The sequence below is a fragment of the Mustelus asterias genome, chromosome 18, assembly GCF_964213995.1.
Source record: "Mustelus asterias chromosome 18, sMusAst1.hap1.1, whole genome shotgun sequence".
NCBI classification, from domain to species: Eukaryota; Metazoa; Chordata; class Chondrichthyes; order Carcharhiniformes; family Triakidae; genus Mustelus; species Mustelus asterias.
Window position 1 is genome coordinate 51,284,735 of NC_135818.1, and position 18,543 is coordinate 51,303,277.

The 18,543-nt window shown below is 42.2% G+C and overlaps 1 protein-coding gene across 2 annotated transcripts in view; it reads left to right on the forward strand.

Moving 5' to 3' along the window:
* The window catches only part of fermt2 (FERM domain containing kindlin 2), a 130,729-nt gene that overhangs the window by 1,757 nt on the left and 110,429 nt on the right, over positions 1–18,543 (forward strand). The gene's annotated exons all lie outside the window — the stretch shown is intronic.

Genomic DNA, 18,543 nt, shown 5'->3' on the forward strand with positions numbered 1-18,543 from the left:
TAGTTTGATACGCTGGTGGTGCTGAGAAAGCATTTCCTAATGTTGAGGCTAACCTCAATATTTCCTTTCTGCTAAATTGCTGCCAACCAAGCACTGCGTTATGTTGAACTTCACCGGGAAAGGGTAACACTCCTTGTATGTCCTTTCAGATCACGACGGCCCTCATTTCAAAATGTTTGTCATTTCAATGGTTTCAAGTTGGATGGTGTAATGTTGGATAAATGAGTTCCGAGACTCTCCACCCACCAACGTAAATAATTGTATTGTAAAATTCTTAGATATCCTGAAGCATATAGATTTGTAAAAGAATCCTGATTGAACCTTCAGTTATTTGGGACAGTAATTCTCGCAGGTTACAAATGTTACCTGGGAGGGGAGAAATTTGGAATAAGCGAAATCTAGTCTTGAATATTTTATTAAGAGTTGGAAGGACTCACTGCCGTTATAACCGTGGGTTGTATTTCAATGTTTAACTCCACCCTAAGCAACAGAAAACTGACTACTTCCAGCTTAATGGAATGTATCCTAGCTAGTCTCATCTTTCCTGACACAAGATAGTCTTGTTTAATGATTATCATAACTAATGGGTAACGTCTTCTCTAAATTCCAAATATCAACAACTTTTGTGTTTATAAAGCACCCCTGACATAAGCTACCTCAAGGCACTTCACAGGAGCATTATGAAGCAAAATTGACACCGAGCCTATTAGGGCAATTGGTCAAAGGCTTGTTGAAAAAGATCAGTTTTAAGGGGCATCTTTAAAGGAGGAAAGGGCCCCTGACAGCTGAGGGCACAGCCACCAATGCTGGAGTAGCTAAAATCTGAGATGCTCAACAGGGCAGACTTAGAGGAGTGCTTGTATCATGGAAAGTTGTGGGACTGGGATAGGGAGGGGTGAGGCCATGTACTGACAACAGGAAGAGAATTTTTAAATCTAGGCATTGCTTGACTGAACGCCAACATTGGTCAAGAAGTAGAGATAGTGAGTGGAATTTTGAGCCTGTGCCTGCCATCAGCGAGAATGGTACCACAGGCCCAAAATCCTGCGAGAATTGAGATCTTATTTCCCGATTTATCGATGCCCCACACCAGTGATGTAACGGGGTTCAAGCACAGGTGGAATCTCATTTAAATATAGTTCAATATACTACTGAGCCCCCAGCCGCATGATCTGTCATTCCCTGCCCTGCCTGCCCCACACACACGCGCACACACACACACTGAATATCCATACCTCACCGACATGATGTCACTCAACAAGGTTTACAGTGGGTTCTGCAAAATGAGAATCGGCCGAGGGTTCCTTCCCATGGGGTGCCAAGGTAAGTATAGCTCCCGGGGGAGGGGGGCATGCCTTTGGTGTATAGGTTGGCATTGCCATTGGTCAGTGCAAGGGCAGTCCCTTAGGGGAGTCCCACTCATGGAGGAGTTCCCGTCGTATTTCTTTGTGGTGGGGGGGCGAGATGCCTGTGCTGTGTTTGGTGGGGGAGAGGGGAGACCCTGATGCCTGTGATCACATGCCCATGGAGGGGGAGGGCTGCCATACATTTATTTTCTGTGCTGATCAGGCTGCCCGGATCTTCTCTGCAGCCGGCCTCACTGGCTCCATCGGGCCCCGCCCAGCCGCAGTGACCATGTAATCCACACCCCTTTTTCAGTGTGCACTAAAATCTGGAGTAAAACCTTGGCTGATCAACTGCGAGAGCTACATGCCAATTTTCAGTCAGAGCCTGACACTCTTTAAAAGTATCATAAGACTCTGGCCAGTGAATGAATGGGACAGTGCAAGTCAGGAGTGGACGACCTGAATTTTATTGCGGGTAGAATGTCGGAGGCCAGCCACAAGTGCGTTGAAATAGTCAAGTTGTGAGGTCACAGCAGCATTGATGATGGTTTTGGTAGCAAGTGAGCTGATGCGAGGTGGAATTTAGTAATGTTATGGAGATGGAAATAGATGGTCTGGTGGAATGGGTATGTGGTTGGAATCTCCTCTTGAGGTCAGATGTAACCACAAGGCTGTGAACAGTCTGGTTCAGAGAACCAACTCAGTTGCCAGAGAAATGGATGGAGTTTATGGCAGGGACCAAAGATAATAACTTCTTTCTTCTTGCCTTTTTATATAAAATGCCTTTTTTTTTTCTAAACTGTTGCATTTGATTCTTTTGTGAAGCTTGGAATAGAACTGAGTGCATGTGAGAAACAGACAGTAGTTTTGCTTATCAATGATAAGTGGCTTCAGGGGTAGCAGTGTAAACTATACTCCTTAGTAACATTTCGTTTTATCTCTAAGGAGTCTTTGTGATATGTAAATAACTAGCATAGATAAGCAATTGTAAGACCAGCATAGATAGGATTCTGTGTAGGAATGGAATGCTAATAAGTTTTGGTTGCGTAGAAGCAGTTACCTTTTTTTTGTTCTGTTAAAACAATGAGAAGTGAAGAGTTCTTTATTGGAGACGAATATCCTAGAAGATTTCAAGATGAGGAACACTACAGCTTTAATTGTAAGAATGGAAGGATCATCTAACACGTATGATGAGTTATCCTGATCCGGAGAGTGTGTTCTGAGGCACTTCAAGGACTATCTGGCTGCATACAATACTGTATAGAGGATGGAAAACTCTCCATGGCATGCATTCCACCAGAATGAGAGGGCAGAATGGAAGAGGTATTGCATGCCCATGTGCAGGGAAGCAAGAGAAGACTAGAGATGCTGATGTACAACACTTTTTTAGAAGTCTTAAACTTGCACAGAATTCTCTGTCACGGGAAGGATAATCAGGAAATTAAACACTAAGGTGAGGCTGTTGTATCATGACTGTTGGCAGTCTCAAGAACACTCCAAGCTCAACACCATCCAGGGCAAAGTGGTCTGCTTGACTGGCACCCCATCCACCACCTTCAACATCCACTTCCTCAATCACCAATGCACACTGGTAGCAGCATGTACCATTCTACAAGATCTACTGCAGCAATTCACCAAGACTCCTTTTGAAATTTGAATGCATCTCCAAACCTGTGACCTCTACCACCTGGAACGACCAGGGCAGCAGATGCATGGGAACATCACCACCTGCAAGTTCCCTTCCAAGATAAACACCATATTGCTGTTCTTTCACTGTTGCTAGGTCAAAATCCTGGAACTCCCTACATAAGAGACTGCAGCGGTTCAAGAAGGCGGCTTGCCAACACCTTGAGGACTATTTGGGCTGTGTAATAAATGCTGACCTAGCCAGTGACATCCACATCCTGTGAAAGAATATTTTTTTAAAGGTCTGATAGTATAATTATCTGGGAAATTGGGAGTATTGTATTTTATCAACTTTTTCCCTGAGAATCCTATGTTCTTTCAGTGGAATTGTACTATCCCTGATGGTAGCTGTTCAGTAGAGAATTTGTTGATTAAGCGTATAGACGGCTTGTGGTGCTTTCCAGATATGAGGATTAAGGACATAATGGTGCGATGGAAAGTTTCCTGACGTGGGTGGGAGAATAAAAATTGTGGTTCATGAAGGATTCATCAGCTTGGGAATGAGTGGGCAGAGTGTCTTTGAGGAGTTGGGGGAGGGTAGTAGATCAACAACTCAGTGCCTCTGAGCATGTTACTATGTTAATAGTGCTATATCAATGTAAGCTATTTTTGTGGGATTCTTCAAATTGCTTGTCATCTTAAAACTAAACTTAAGTTGGCGTGTCAACTGGCACTTAAATGTGCATACAAAGTCTTTTAAGTTCCCACAAAATTAGAATGATTTTTGAGGCAAGAAAAGCTGTTTAGATGATGGGCTTCATTTGGTCTGACATTTGTTTCCTTGATAGAGCCTACAGGAACAGCGGCAACTTGTTGAACTCGTGAAAGGGAAGTGGAAAATGGTTGGTTGGGTGTGGGGAAATATGGTATTCAAAAAGAATAAAAGTTTGGGTGTATGAAAGAGGGATAGTAGATGCTAAGTTGAATGCGGGCTCTAATGCACCAAGTTAGAAGGAAGAATACACTGATTACCTAAGGAGATATTCCATAACTCTGTCAAGATGTATTCCATTGCGGATGAAATTGGAAGCAGTTCAGAGGAAGTTTACTAGGCTGAATCCTGGGGTGAAATGTTTGCCAAGGATGAGCATGTTGGGCTGCTGCCCATTGGAGTTTAGAAGAAGTGATCTTATTGAAACATAGGATTCTGAGGGGGCTTGACCAGGCAGATGCTGAGAGGATGTTTCCCCTCATGGGGGAATTTAGAACTCTGGCTCAGTTCAAAATCAGGGGTCTCCATTTAAGATCGCAATGAGGAGGAAATTCTCATCTGAAAGTTAATATTTGGAATTCTCTTCCCCACTGAGCAGTGGAGGCTGAGTTACTGAATACATCGTTATGGCAGACAGATGAAAAGTGAGGATGAGGCCACAGTGGCCTAGTCATAAGAACATAATAGAAGCAGGACTAAAAATGGCAGGTGTGTGGACAACAAAAATCCAATCTAGTTGTCCAGAGTTTAGATTTTGAGGTGAATTATGGGGGTTGGGTGTGTTAATGGCTTGATGGTATATGTAGATAATACCTGAGTGTCCAAAATATGGTGGTTTAAAGCTGGGATACCATTTATTGCTCCTTCCTAATTGCCCTCTTGAACTGCTGCATCCATGTAGTGAAAGAATGGCGATTTATTGTTCCAAGTCAAGATGACGGGTGACTTGAAGAGGAACTTGGATGTGATGGTATTACCATGCAGCTGCTGTCCTTCCCTATTGTAAATGCGGGTTTGCATAGGGATTGTGGTCCAGGAAGAGTTTGTAAAAGTAGCACATGGTGATGAGGCCAGAGAGGAATTTGGCAATTTCTAAATCTGCACTGGGACTCTGGGAATCCGTATTGGGAAAAGATCTAGTGATGGAGAATGTGTAACCTTGTGCAGGTGAGCTATGGACTGCAATGTTTGGCACGAGTTCAAGCTCTAGAAATTGGAGGCTTGAGTGATGAAGACCCGAACTAGAATTTGGCGGGAGGGTTGGCTGACAGTGTTGGTAATTGAGCAGGTGTGAGGGAATAAACTAAACTTTACATTGAACCAAGACATCTTGACTAAGCTGTGGGAGTTGATGGAATTGAGGTAGGAGATGGTTCTACGGATCAGGTGTGTATCCCAAATAATGCATTGTTTCTATACCATCTCCTCTACAGGACTGTGGATTGAATCCACTTTAAGCCTTCTCTGTAGATTCAAACTTCTGTGAATTTCATTTGAACAAAGTTCAATTCTCTTCGAGGAGTCTTTAGTAGAAAATCGAACTTCCTCACCCAAAGGGTTGTGAATCTGTGGAATTCCCTGCCCAGTGAAGCAGTTGAGGCTACCTCGTTGAATGTTTGTAAGGTAAAAATAAATTTTTGAACAATAAGGGAATTAAGGGTTATGGTGAGTGGGCGGGTAAGTTGAGCTGAGTCCAAGGAAAGATCAGTCATGATCTTATTGAATGGCGGAGCAGGCTCGAGGGGCCAAATGGCCTAGGAACAAGGCAACAGCCATTTAGGGCAGAGTGGAGGAGAAATGTCTTCATTCGAAAGGTTGTGAATCTTTTGGGATTCCCTACTCCGCAGCACTGGATGGTCTGTTGTTGATTATGTTCTAGACACAGTGACAAACCTTTGGGAACTTGCTTTTCCTTCCGGTCCTCCTCCAATATCACTTTTCTAGGTCAGCTTACCTGCTTCCTGATGCTGTTTCATATCTGAGAAAGAAGAGAATAAAGCACATATGAGGTGAAATTCTCCCACGCCCCAATTGGTGGGTTCAATGATAGAAGTGATTTTGGCAGAAGGCCCAAAAATTGGTTTTGAGTTGGCAGGATTTTCCCGCAGTATCTTCTTACACCAGCAGATCGGGAAATCCGCTGGTGGTCAAAAACTGATTTGCTTGTGGAATGCAGATGATGGCCCATGACTGAATTTTCTCCCTCCTCCCCAGTGCCTGATTCTTCAACACCAGCGGGAAAACATGTCTAGAATAATCTGGCATGAAGGTGAGACTTACTTGAAGGCCTGGGACTGTCTTCATCCTGGAGTTCAGGATGAAGGCCACAAGCAACCCTGGAACACCACAGCAGTGGGTGGGGGAAGCATCTATCAGATGGATCCTCTAGCAACAGGATGAATATTTAACTAATGTGGCCTGGTGAATCTCCGCAGAGGGAAACATCCCCCTTCACTGCCCCTGCCATGAGACTTGGTCCCAGATAGGAGAATTGAGTGGGAAGAGGGTGAGTGCATTCTGGCACTGAGTTAGATGGAAAAGAAATTTTGTGCATTCATCAATGTAATTTAAAAATTGTGATTAAATTAATTATTGATTTAATTGCAGCAACTATGCCATTGTAAATCGTTGAACAAGGCAATTAAATTGATGGTATATAAGATAATACACAAGGAGTCAGCCTGTTTTCTCTCTCTCCAAACATACTGTTTTTTTGACTTGCTGGTTTATCAACAGCAAACCACAAATCTGGAGGTTTTATGCTGAACTGGGCTCATGTTCCTGAGTAGTTTCTATATATTTAAAACTAGCTACTATTCATAGGAAACAAAATTGCTGGCACTTTTGTCAAAATAATTATATGAATAAGTTGCATTGTTATATTTTAAAATTATTTTCAATTCTTCCCAAACTTTACCAGCTATTAAATTGTTAATCAATTGCTATGATCTAGTTTATGGGCACTGGCCACTTTCTTGCTATATATGGGTGGAGTTTGATGTAGGGTAGCTTTTAATTGGATGAGAGATTCTGAGGGACCCTGCCACGTTCCTATCTCTGCCTGATTTAAGTCCAGGATGGGAAGACTCGTGGACAACCTTCGCATCTGTCCCCATTGCCAACTGAGGGCCTCCTCCCACCTGTGGAGTTACCACACTAAGAGCCTGCAAAGCAAACTCTGTTGTATTTGCTTGCAGGTTCCTGGTGGGGGTAGGGCGAGTCTCTCATTCAAAGGCACTGAGTGAGTGCCTTTGATCAAGGGACCCATTAGGAAGTTGGGAGCCCCTCTCTCCGTCCCCTCTGTTATTAACTCCCCTGTCAGTTATTACCGACTGAGCATATTTAAAGCTCACTGCTTGAAGGGAAGTGATTTTTCAAGTCTGATTTTTGTTTTTATTACGTAGGGATGAGACTTTTACTGATGTTTAGGGTGTTTTTGTTCTGTGACTTGCCTGTTTATACTTGGGTGCTCGGAGTTACAGTTGAATTCTGTATAATATGGATTTTTTTTTTTGGAGATCATGGGTTTTCATTCTGTGAGCTAATGAAGGTCGGGTGGCCTTCCTTATGACCTTGTGCAGCTTTTGAGCAGAATGTTCAACATTTTCCTAAAGTAACTTTCTTTTCCTCTTCCTTCCCCCTGCTCGGTCATGCTGTTTATAAAGGATAATTAATGAATTTAATAAATGCAAGAAGTAAAAACCATATTTTCACATTAGCTTTCCTTAATAAAGACTAAGTGATTATTTCTGGTTTTCATTTGTTACATAATTTGAACAGCTGAATAGAACAAGCAATGTAGAAAATCTGACGCAGACTATTAAAATTAGGAATGATCCACACATAGCAAATATTTTAAATGTCATTAAATGACCTTGCAAAAAAAATCTCTATGTTCCATGATATAAGTTGCGTATTACACAGGAAAAGCTGCTGTAGCCAAAATTGCTGCTTCCTCCAGGAATGTTGCTGCTGAGCAGTAAAACATGCCAAATAGTACAACTCACTTCCTGCTCAGGAAAGTTTATAGATTTCTGCTGTACTGAACCATGTCATTCATGTATACGTAATTTCTGCAGTGCTTAACGCTAATGAACAGATTTTTCTTTTTATTGCTTACCTTGAATATTAATAGAACTTAATATTTTAAAGATTGAAAGAGGTATGTCTATACTCAAGTAAAACGGCATTCACTTCAAACTTTATATTGGGAATCAAAGATAAATTATTTTCTGGTTCAATATACTGATGTTTTTATAGTCTAAAAGCGCCTCCGATTTTGTGCTTTTAATTGCTCACTTTTTAATTCATTATGTTCCCTGCTGTTTCCCAGACACAGATAGCAGTCTCTAAATATTTTTCTTAGCCATGGGTGTGTTTTCTAGTTCTTTTGAAAGTAGTTGAATAGAACAGCATTGAATATTTCAAAGTTTTTTTTTAAAAAAAAATGTTTATTCAGGAGGGCTGCGGTGAATAATTTTCTCAATGTTGAATCTTCAGTTTTATTTTGGTGGCTCCTAATTTTGGAGACTGCTTATAACCTCTAGACATCCGTACAATGCATTTTAATGGGCACATACCCACTTTTTCACCTTTGCTATGAAAGATGTGACACTACCTTTTTTAATTTTAACCATGGGAACAGTTTTATAATGCGGCCAATCCAAACCTCAATTTTGTTCTACATGGTCCCACTGCTTTAAAAATGGTTTCAAATTCACTTTTTTTGCATGCAATCCTTCAAATCAATGTATATTATTGCCACAAGCTTTAATTGTCTGTATAAAATTATCCATGGTGCTGTACAGTGGCATAACTTGAAAAAAACACAAGACCAAGAAAGAGATGATGGGAAGGTTGACCAAACACTTGATTGCTTCTTCAACTCTCCCCTCTCCAAACAGAGTTTTGGATCTAAGTGTAGGGATGTTGATGGTTGGCAGAAGGAAACTGGAAATGCACTATGCCAAAGCAGAGAGTTTAGTTAAGGGATTGTAAAGCTGCTGGTGGATATACAAATAAGATGTGGTGTGAGACCTTCAAGGGATTTGATTGCAATTGGGTGATCAGAAGCCCCGTGTTGTAATTGAAGAATTTCTTTGTCACATCATAATTATACAAACGATTAAGCCCCAGTTTGGAGCATTACCAGTGGATCTCCATTGTGTTGATGAATAGCTTGTGTCTGGAGCACTTCTGTGATAGAAACAAAATTGCCTATATATGGTGTCCGATTGCATTTTTGGACACCTTGAAGTTCTTCACAACCAATGAGTTACTTTTTTTAGTGTTGTCCGGGTAAACATAACTGGTTTACGCAGAAGAAGGCAATATGATTTTGTTTTAAAGATCATTTAGATTTTCGTTTTACCATGTCTCCTGGGCAGTGGGCATTCCACATTTAGCTGCTGAGATTCAGTAGTGTTTAATTCGCCTGGTCCCTTTAAGGTAACTGCTTGATGGTCCCTACTGGGAAGTGGTCCAAACCAGAGCATACTGGCAGATTAATTACTGGCTTATTGTTAAACGTGGTTTCTGTATGTTGACAGCTACTTGTAGACCCCCAGGGAGAGGCCAGTTTATTGAAGTGAGAGAATTCTACAGAGCTGCTTTTGGCAATTTGGAGTGCGACAGCCACAAAAGGAAAGATGGCACCTCATCATCTGGATTGAGTGTTGAACCGACTGTGTCTCACTTTTTAGATTCGGTTTTTTTTTGCTCTGCCTTCATGGAATTTGTAACACTTTATATTTAATAGACAATTCAATAACTTTTTCTGAGCTAATTTCATGTTTGTGTGAATAATAAACACACGTTTCATAGTTTTGTTGAAAAATATTTGTTAATGACTGAATTGTTGTAAGTTGCTTTTTATAATCCAATTCAGGATGTTTATAAAGAAGTTAGCAGAGTTTGAGATGTAGGTGTAATTTGCTTTGTTACTTTAATTATTGATATGTAATGCCAAGTTGTGTAGTATACAAACTTAAATAAAAGCATGTTTGTTATAACTGCTGGATTACCCTCACTTGTTAAACATTCCTATTGTGAAAAATTTAACCCGTTCCCTACTAGTGAAATTGGTTGGGGATAAGGAATGAAAGCTTCTGTTTTAAATCTTGGAGAGATTAATATATTTTTTGTTGTGATTTTAGTGAAAATAATTCCTTCGTTTAAGCAGAATTTTATCCCTCCTTGAACACAGGAAGCAATTTGGTCAGAATTGCGAGCTGTGCCCAGCCCAGTGGTTTCCGGTTATAAGACTGTTCCGTTGTGATTTTGTATTTGAAGCAAGTTATTTTGCCTATTGGGTTGTAGTAACAATGACTGTTACATACATTTTTTTAAAAAAGATAAAAGGTTCAGTTTCTACAGGGATTTAATATGCATGTTTATTTTTTATTTCTAAAGTGACAATCTGTTGCCTGCTCCTTTTATTGCAGTATAATTGTGTTTTCATTTTCTATTGTATTTTATGGAACCCAGTAATTGTATTGTTACAGTTGGACAAACAAAGGTACTTAAAAGGCACACAATATTCTAGTTATGAATGCCCCTTTTTATTATGGCATGTAACCTCCTGCTACTGCCATAATGTTCACTAAGTTGGTGAATGTGCTGTTTTAGAAGGACAGGAGCAGATAATGTAAAAGTCTTTTAGCTGCTAAAGAATAGCTGGTAACAGAGTGTATCCTTTTACAAGGTGCAATTGTTCCTTCCTGAAGTTATTTGGTGTCATCAGCATTTTAATGGCTTTATTTTCTTGTATTTTAATCTAGTTTTCAGGATGTTGGTGATATGGCATGGTCGCATTTATTATGTACATCCCTAATTGTGCTTGATAGCACTGGCAGGGTTTGCTTTCTCTTCGACCTGTTGCAGTCATTGCAATGATGCTCCCATAATTGTATTGGGAGAATGACCAAGTGGCAATGACAGATTGGTGGTGATATGGCAATTTGGAATGCTGTGTGCTTCAGGGTGAAATATGGGGTAATGGCAGCAATTTCACTTCTCACCTCCATAGCTGATGGAGATCTAGAGCCAAATGATTTCTGAACTGGGGGTGAATATGCTGTTTGAGTAAGTGTTATTTGATGATTTCTTGCATCACTTCACGTATGATTGAGAGGAAGTAATAAGGTGGCATTTGGCCAAGTAAGGTTTATCCTTTTTTGGCATTGTGGATAGGAAATCTTCCACAGTTTGAAGCTTAAACTGGCATTTGTATCCAGTGAGCCTTCCATGGCCTTCACAATCACTGACGCTTCAAAGCCACTGAAGTACCTTAGAACAAATGACTATCCTTCCAACGTAGGGAAATACATTAAAAGATACTTGCCATAATGATTTGGCTTTCTTTCTCATATCTGTCGCCAGGTTGGATGTGAGATCTAACCACCCTTCATGTGGTTACAAGGCTTGTTTGAAGTGATTAGTATACTATATATTAATTATGGTTTTGAAATGAGCCTAGTAATAACCACACTGTGTGGTATCATGAATTTGTGCTGAAAGGTATGCTTTTAATTCAGATATTTAATAAAGTGGGGATAATGTCTGATGTGAGATTGGGAGAATGTGTGGTTAAAAGCAGCCACAATATAATTACATTGTGTTAGAATAGAAATGGAAATATGGGTCCAAGATGGTGGGGCCAGATCTGGCATTAAATTTAACAGGATAAAACATTGTGCAAATATCTGCAACAGATAATCTTCCAGTACAAGTTGGATAGAATAAAGAGTAAGTATTTCTATTGTGCAGACAAAATCTGTGGATTAATAGATTAATCCCAAGCAAATTTAGCAGGGAAGCATTAGGGTTAAAGATTCTCTTTTTTGTAAGGATAAACACTGCATGGGGAGGAGAAAAGGAGTCTAGAAGGGCTAGAAAGGAATGGGGGGGGGGTGGAAAGAATGTACCTAGGGTACTCCATGAAGACATGTTAAAAGCTTGTAAAGGAACATTAATTGCTTAGAGATGAAGTGTGGCTAATTAGGGAGGATCACTTTTGAAAGTGTTAAATTTAATTATGGAAAACCTAGTTGTACTGGAGGTGGATAATATTTGCTGAGTTAACTGCAGACAGTGAATCGATTCTGAAATAATTGGTGTAACTTGAAAATTGCTAGGTCACTATGATCTGATTCAGTGCAGCCCAGGCTGTTGAAAATGTGGTAAAGTCACACTTTTTCACTACTTGTATACAAATTGTGTGGTTGGCTATTCTCCAAACCTTGTCAAAAAGAATAAACCAAGGTAATTGTAGGCCACTCGGACTAAATCCAGTGTAAGCAATCCCCATAATTTCAGAAGCAAAATACTGAAACCCTGATGAAAGATCATCAACCTGAAATGTTAACTCTGTTGCTGCTGCCTATTTCCAGCATTTCCGTTTCTATTCCATAAATTCAGAGACAAAACCAATTACAAATGTATAAAAACTTTTTTGGGTTTTTGATTTCAATATTGCTCCTGGGCAGTCACAAAGAACAATACAGCACAGGAACAGGCCCTTCGGCCCTCCAAGCCCGCGCCGCTCCCTGGTCCAAACTAGACCATTCTTTTGTATCCCTCCATTCACACTCCGTTCATATGGCTGTCTAGATAAGTCTTAAACGTTCCCAGTGTGTCCGCCTCCACCACCTTGCCTGGCAGCGCATTCCAGGCCCCCACCACCCTCTGTGTAAAATACGTCCGTCTGATATCTGTGTTAAACATCCTCCTCCTCTCTTTCCCCCCCCCCCTCCTCTCTTCCCCCCCCCCCCCCCCCTCACCTTGAACCTATGACCCCTCGTGAACGTCACCACCGACCTGGGGAAAAGCTTCCCACCGTTCACCCTATCTATGCCTTTCATTATTTTATACACCTCTATTAAGTCTCCCCTCATCCTCCGTCTTTCCAGGGAGAACAACCCCAGTTTACCCAATCTCTCCTCATAACTAAGCCCCTCCATACCAGGTAACATCCTGGTAAACCTCCTCTGTACTCTCTCCAAAGCCTCCACGTCCTTCTGGTAGTGTGGCGACCAGAACTGGACGCAGTATTCCAGGTGCGGCCGAACCAACGTTCTATACATCTGCAACATCAGACCCCAACTTTTATACTCTATGCCCCGTCCTATAAAGGCAAGCATGCCATATGCCACCTTCACCGCCTTCTCCACCTGTGATGTCACTTTCAAGGATCTGTGGACTTGCACACCCAGGTCCCTCTGCGTATCTACACCCTTTATGGTTCTGCCATTTATCATATAGCTCCTCCCTACATTATTTCTACCAAAATGCATCACTTCGCATTTATCAGGATTGAACTCCATCTGCCATTTCTTTGCCCAAATTTCCAGCCTATCTATATCCTTTTGTAGCTTCTGACAATGCTCCTCACTATCTGCAAGTCCTGCCAATTTTGTGTCGTCCGCAAACTTACTGATCACCCCAGTTACACTCTCTTCCAGATCATTTATATAAATCACAAACAGCAGAGGTCCCAATACAGTACAGAGCCCTGCGGAACACCACTAGTCACAGACCTCCAGCCGGAAAAAGACCCTTCCACTACCACCCTCTGTCTTCTATGACCAAGCCAGTTCTCCACCCATCTAGCCACCTCCCCCTTTATCCCATGAGATCCAACCTTTTTCACCAGCCTACCATGAGGGACTTTGTCAAACGCTTTACTAAAGTCCATATAGACGACATCCACGGCCCTTCCCTCGTCAACCATTTTGGTCACTTCTTCAAAAAACTCCACCAGGTTAGTGAGGCATGACCTCCCTCTCACAAAACCATGCTGACTATCATTAATGAGTTTATTCCTTTCTAAATGCGCATACATCCTATCTTTAAGAATCTTCTCCAACAACTTCCCCACCACGGACGTCAAGCTCACAGGCCTATAATTACCCGGGTTATCCTTCCTACCCTTCTTAAATAACGGGACCACATTAGCTATCCTCCAATCCTCTGGGACCTCCCCTGCGTCCAGTGACGAGACAAAGATTTGCATCAGAGGCCCAGCGATTTCATCTCTCGTCTCCCTGAGCAGCCTTGGATAGATTCCATCAGGCCCTGGGGATTTGTCAGTCTTTAAATTCTCTAACAAACCTAACACTTCCTCCTTTGTAATGGAGATTTTCTCCAACAGTTCAACACTCCCCTCCGAGACACTCCCAGTCAACACATCCCTCTCCTTTGTGAATACCGACGCAAAGTATTCATTTAGGATCTCCCCTACTTCTTTGGGCTCCAAGCATAATTCCCCACTTTTGTCCCTGAGAGGTCCGATTTTTTTTTTTTCCCTGACAACCCTTTTGTTCCTAACGTATGAATAAAATGCCTTGGGATTCTCCTTGATCCTGTCTGCCAAGAACATTTCATGACCCTTTTTGCTCTTCTAATTCCCCGTTTGAGTTCTTTCCTACTTTCTTTGTACTCCTCCAGAGCTCCCTCCGTTTTTAGCTGCCTGGACCTACCATACGCCTCTCTTTTCTTTTTGACCAGTCCCTCAATTTCCCTGGTTATCCACGGTTCTCGAATCCTACCCTTCCTATCCTTTTTAACAGGCACATGCCTGTCCTGTAGCCCTAACAACTGTTCCTTAAAAGACTCCCACATGCCAGATGTGGATTTGCCCTCAAACAGCCTCACCCAATCAAGAGCTGCCAATTTCTGCCTAATCCCACTAAAGTTAGCCTTCCCCCAATCCAACACCTTACCCTTGGGACACCACTCATCCTTTTCCATCATTATCCTAAAGCTAACAGAATTGTGGTCACTATTTGCCACATGTTCCCCAACCGAAACTTTGAAGACCTGACCGGGCTCATTCCCCAGTACGAGGTCCAGTATAGCTTCCTCACCATGTCCATTCATCCGTGGGCATTTGCTGCCACCCATTGCTCTTGCACTCAATCCTCACCACTCGTGATTAAAGTTCCCCTGATTCCAACGACAAATGCATTTGAGCCAGTTTTCAATTTAAGTGGCTTCTGTCTGATCTACCTTGTGAGATCCGGGCAAGACATGACTTGCTGCTGTTTTGTGAAATTTAAAGTATCCTGAATTAGTCGACTACCATTTTTTCCACTCCTGCCCAGCAACTGCTGTGATTGAAGTCTTCTGCTGAACCTGTAACTGGCCACTTTTTTTTTTGGTCTGTTTCTGGCCAGAATATCAGAAGAGTACACCTCTGCTGCTTTTGAATTTTATGGTATCCTCCAATTTTGCCATCACCTTTTTACTGCCCTACAGTAGACTCTGTGGACCTCCTGGATCTTTCCAGTGAAATTACTTCTAGCTGTGCATCCTCTGATATGTCTGCCTTCTAAACAGCTTCTGGATTTCACTTGCTTCACCTATCTTCTAACTAATAACAGCTCATTAATGCTTCAAGCTGATTGCATTATTCCGTAAGTCACCTCTGACTGACTTTATTTGGACTCTTTCCTGTTATCACCACCTATTTCCTATCGCCTGTTTATGATGTCCTTATTTATTTATTAGTGTCACAAGTAAGCTTACATTTAACACCGTAATGAGGTTACTGTGAAAATCCCCCAGTCACCACACTCCGGCGGCATCTGTTCAGGTACACAGAGGGAGAATTTAACATGGCCAATGCACCTAACCAGCATGTCTTTCAGACTGTGGGAGGAAACAGGAGCACCCAGAGGAAAGTCACGCAAACGCAAGTAGAACGTGCAGATTCTGTATAGATAGTGACTCAAGCCGGGAATTGAACCCAGGGCCTTGGCGCTGTGAAGCAGCAGTGCTAACCACTGACGATAGAGGAGAAAAGTTAAAGAGAGAAACAGTGGTGATCTGGACAAATGTGAAGTAATGCATTTTGGAAGAAATACAGACAGGAAATATACAGTAAATGGCAGAACCCTTAAGAGTATTGATAGGCAGAGGGATCTGGGTGTACAGGTCACTCTCAAAGTGGCAACGCAAGTGGAGAAGGTTAGTCAAGACGGCATATAACATGCTTGCCTTCATCAGCCGGGGCATTGAGTTTAAAAATTGGCAAGTCATGTTGCAGCTTTATAGAACCTTAGTTGGGCCTCACTTGGAATATAATGTTCTATTCTGGTCGCCACACTACCAGAAGGATGTGGAGGCTTTGGAGAGGGTACAGAAAAGATTTATCAGGATGTTGCCTGGTATGGAGGGCATTAGCTATGAAGAGAGGTTGGAGAAACTTGGTTTGTTCTCACTGGAACGACGGAGGCTGAGGGGCGACCTAATAGAAGTCTACAAGATTGAGGGGCATGGACAGAATGGATAGTCAGAAGCTTTTTCCCAGGGTGGAAGAGTCAATTACATGAGGGCATAGGTTTAAGGTGCGGGGGGCAAGGTTTAAAGGAGATGTATGAGGCAAGTTTTTTAACAGAGGGTGGTGGGTGCCTGGAACTTGCTGCCAGGGGAGGTAATGGAAGTAGATACGATAGTGAGTTTTAAGGGGCATCTGGACAAATACATGAGTAGAGGGATATGGTCCCCTAAAGGGTAGGGGGTTTTAGTTCAGTTATGCAGCATGGTTGGTGCAGGCTTGGAGGGCCGAAGGGCCTGTTCCTGTGCTGTAATTTTTTGTTCTTTGTTCTTTTGAGTCCAGACTGGAATGGCAATCAAAATGCACATGCAAATGAGTGCAGGGAGATGACGTTATATAGGTTTAGTTCATAAACATTAGGATACACATTTGGCAGTACGGTGTCACCATCCCAGACCTGACTCCCTGTTAGATAGGTACAGAGGGAAGCTGTTGGTTTTTTGGCTCATGGAGGCACCTTGTGCTGGATCATCATAAGCAGTGAACTTGTCCATCTCATTGGCCTTCCCACTACTGACTCTGTGAACTTTGCCAGCAGATCAGTTCTAACCACCCTTCTATCTTACTCCAGAATGTTCCTTGTGAACAAGGCCCTTGTTATCCAATAACTTATTCTGGATATTGGATCAATATCATGGCCTTGGTGGAAACCAGGCTGAGGGGGTGATGATTTCCCCCCCCCCCCCCTTCCTTAATGATGTCATTCCTGCTTGGCTACATCTTTCATCACTCACCCTGCCATGACTGCTACAGTGGTGTTACGTGTTCTTTACAAGGTCACACCTTAACCTCACCCTGCTATTTCTCTGACACTTCTTCTCCTTTGAGTGACTTGCCTTGTTACACTCTCTCATCCCTCGTTCAAAATGATTGTGATAACCCCCCCCATAGGGAATCACTGATATATTTCCCTGTGGGACTCATTGAGTATGAGTTCCCTTGGTACAGGCAGTGACCTGTCCAGCTGGAACTCATTAACTGAACCTCTTATAAGGCAGGCCCAAGACTGGGCCTGCTGAATTGTAGTCCCTGACACTGAGTGTGACACAGTAGTGGGTTTTACTTCTCAAACCGTGTTCCTTTCCAGTCAGCTGCCTTGAGTCATTACAATGATCATTCGGTACCACCCTCTCTGGTACCAATAAAATTCTCACTGCTTTCCTCTCTCATCCTCTTACTCTGAACACCATCTTGCATGGTAATTTCAACCTCCATCTTAGTTCAACATAGTTTCTGTCATCTTGAGTTCACTGCTGTCTTATTCTTCCTATGTCTCTCCCTCCATATAAATTCCCAAACTCGTATTCATGGCTCCCTTGGTCATGCCATCTTGTGATCTTGCCAGCCCTATCATACCAATTACAGATCAAGGCATTTGTGATCACTCCTTTGAATTACCCTCTAATCAAATCCCCTTGCCAACCTTTGGCCCTTTTACCCAGCATTTCTCCAGGTACTGATTTGACTATTGCTGGGGGGAAAAAAAACCTGCTATTGAAACTTTTCATCTTGTACTTATCAGGACAGTTGCAAGAATACCAAATTTCAAAGGGATCAGCTTCATGAAAAGGGTGCTGATTGGTTAGCAAGTCGATTCTGGTTGAGGTGTTGTCATGGGGATTGCTCCAGGGAACAGTTGTCTCCCAAGCTTTTATTTAATTGAAAATATTTACTCTACTAATCCCCCTAAACACTAAGGAGCAATTTGGCATGGCCAATCAACCTAACTTGCACATCTTTGGACAGTTGTTTCTATGATTCTATAGCTTTGATGTACCTATTTCGGCATCAAGCTTGCACAGTGAGTAAATAGCTCAGATCCTGTTTCAAGTTGTTGATTTGAGGCCAATCTTATAAGCGGGTGGAATTCCAGCATGTGCACGGACCAGTGAACGTAGACTTGTGGTAGGGAATCCATTGGTGGATTTCTCAACTAGTGCGTTGAATTGGAGTAGTCCAACGAACTCCTTTTCCTCAAAGGCATCATGCATAAACAAAATCTTGAGGGGGAGGGGAGATGATCCTTGGTGCATTCTCCATGGCAACACCTCAACCAATCAGTCCACTTGCCAACCAATCCATACCCCTTTTTTCATGCAGTATGAATTGTCACTTTCTTTTGAAATTTAGTATTCGTGCATCTGTCCTGATGAGAGCAAGATAAAAACTTCAATAATATATCTCTCACTTCAGCAATACTCAAGATACTGATTTACTCATCTGCACTCTAACCTTCACCTTTTTGTGTCCTAGTCCCCAATAAACCATTATTCTCTCACCCTGGCCGTTCCCCTTGATGCAGCTTGGTCATCTCTCCCTCAAGTCTGATGCAGAATTGAAAGAATATGGTGACAGCTGGTTAACCACCCATTGCCAGATTTGGCTGGATCACTTGAAACGCTATCGGCTCCTGCTCTTGCCTGCTAAAACTATATTCCAGGATAATTCTGGAAAACAAAAAT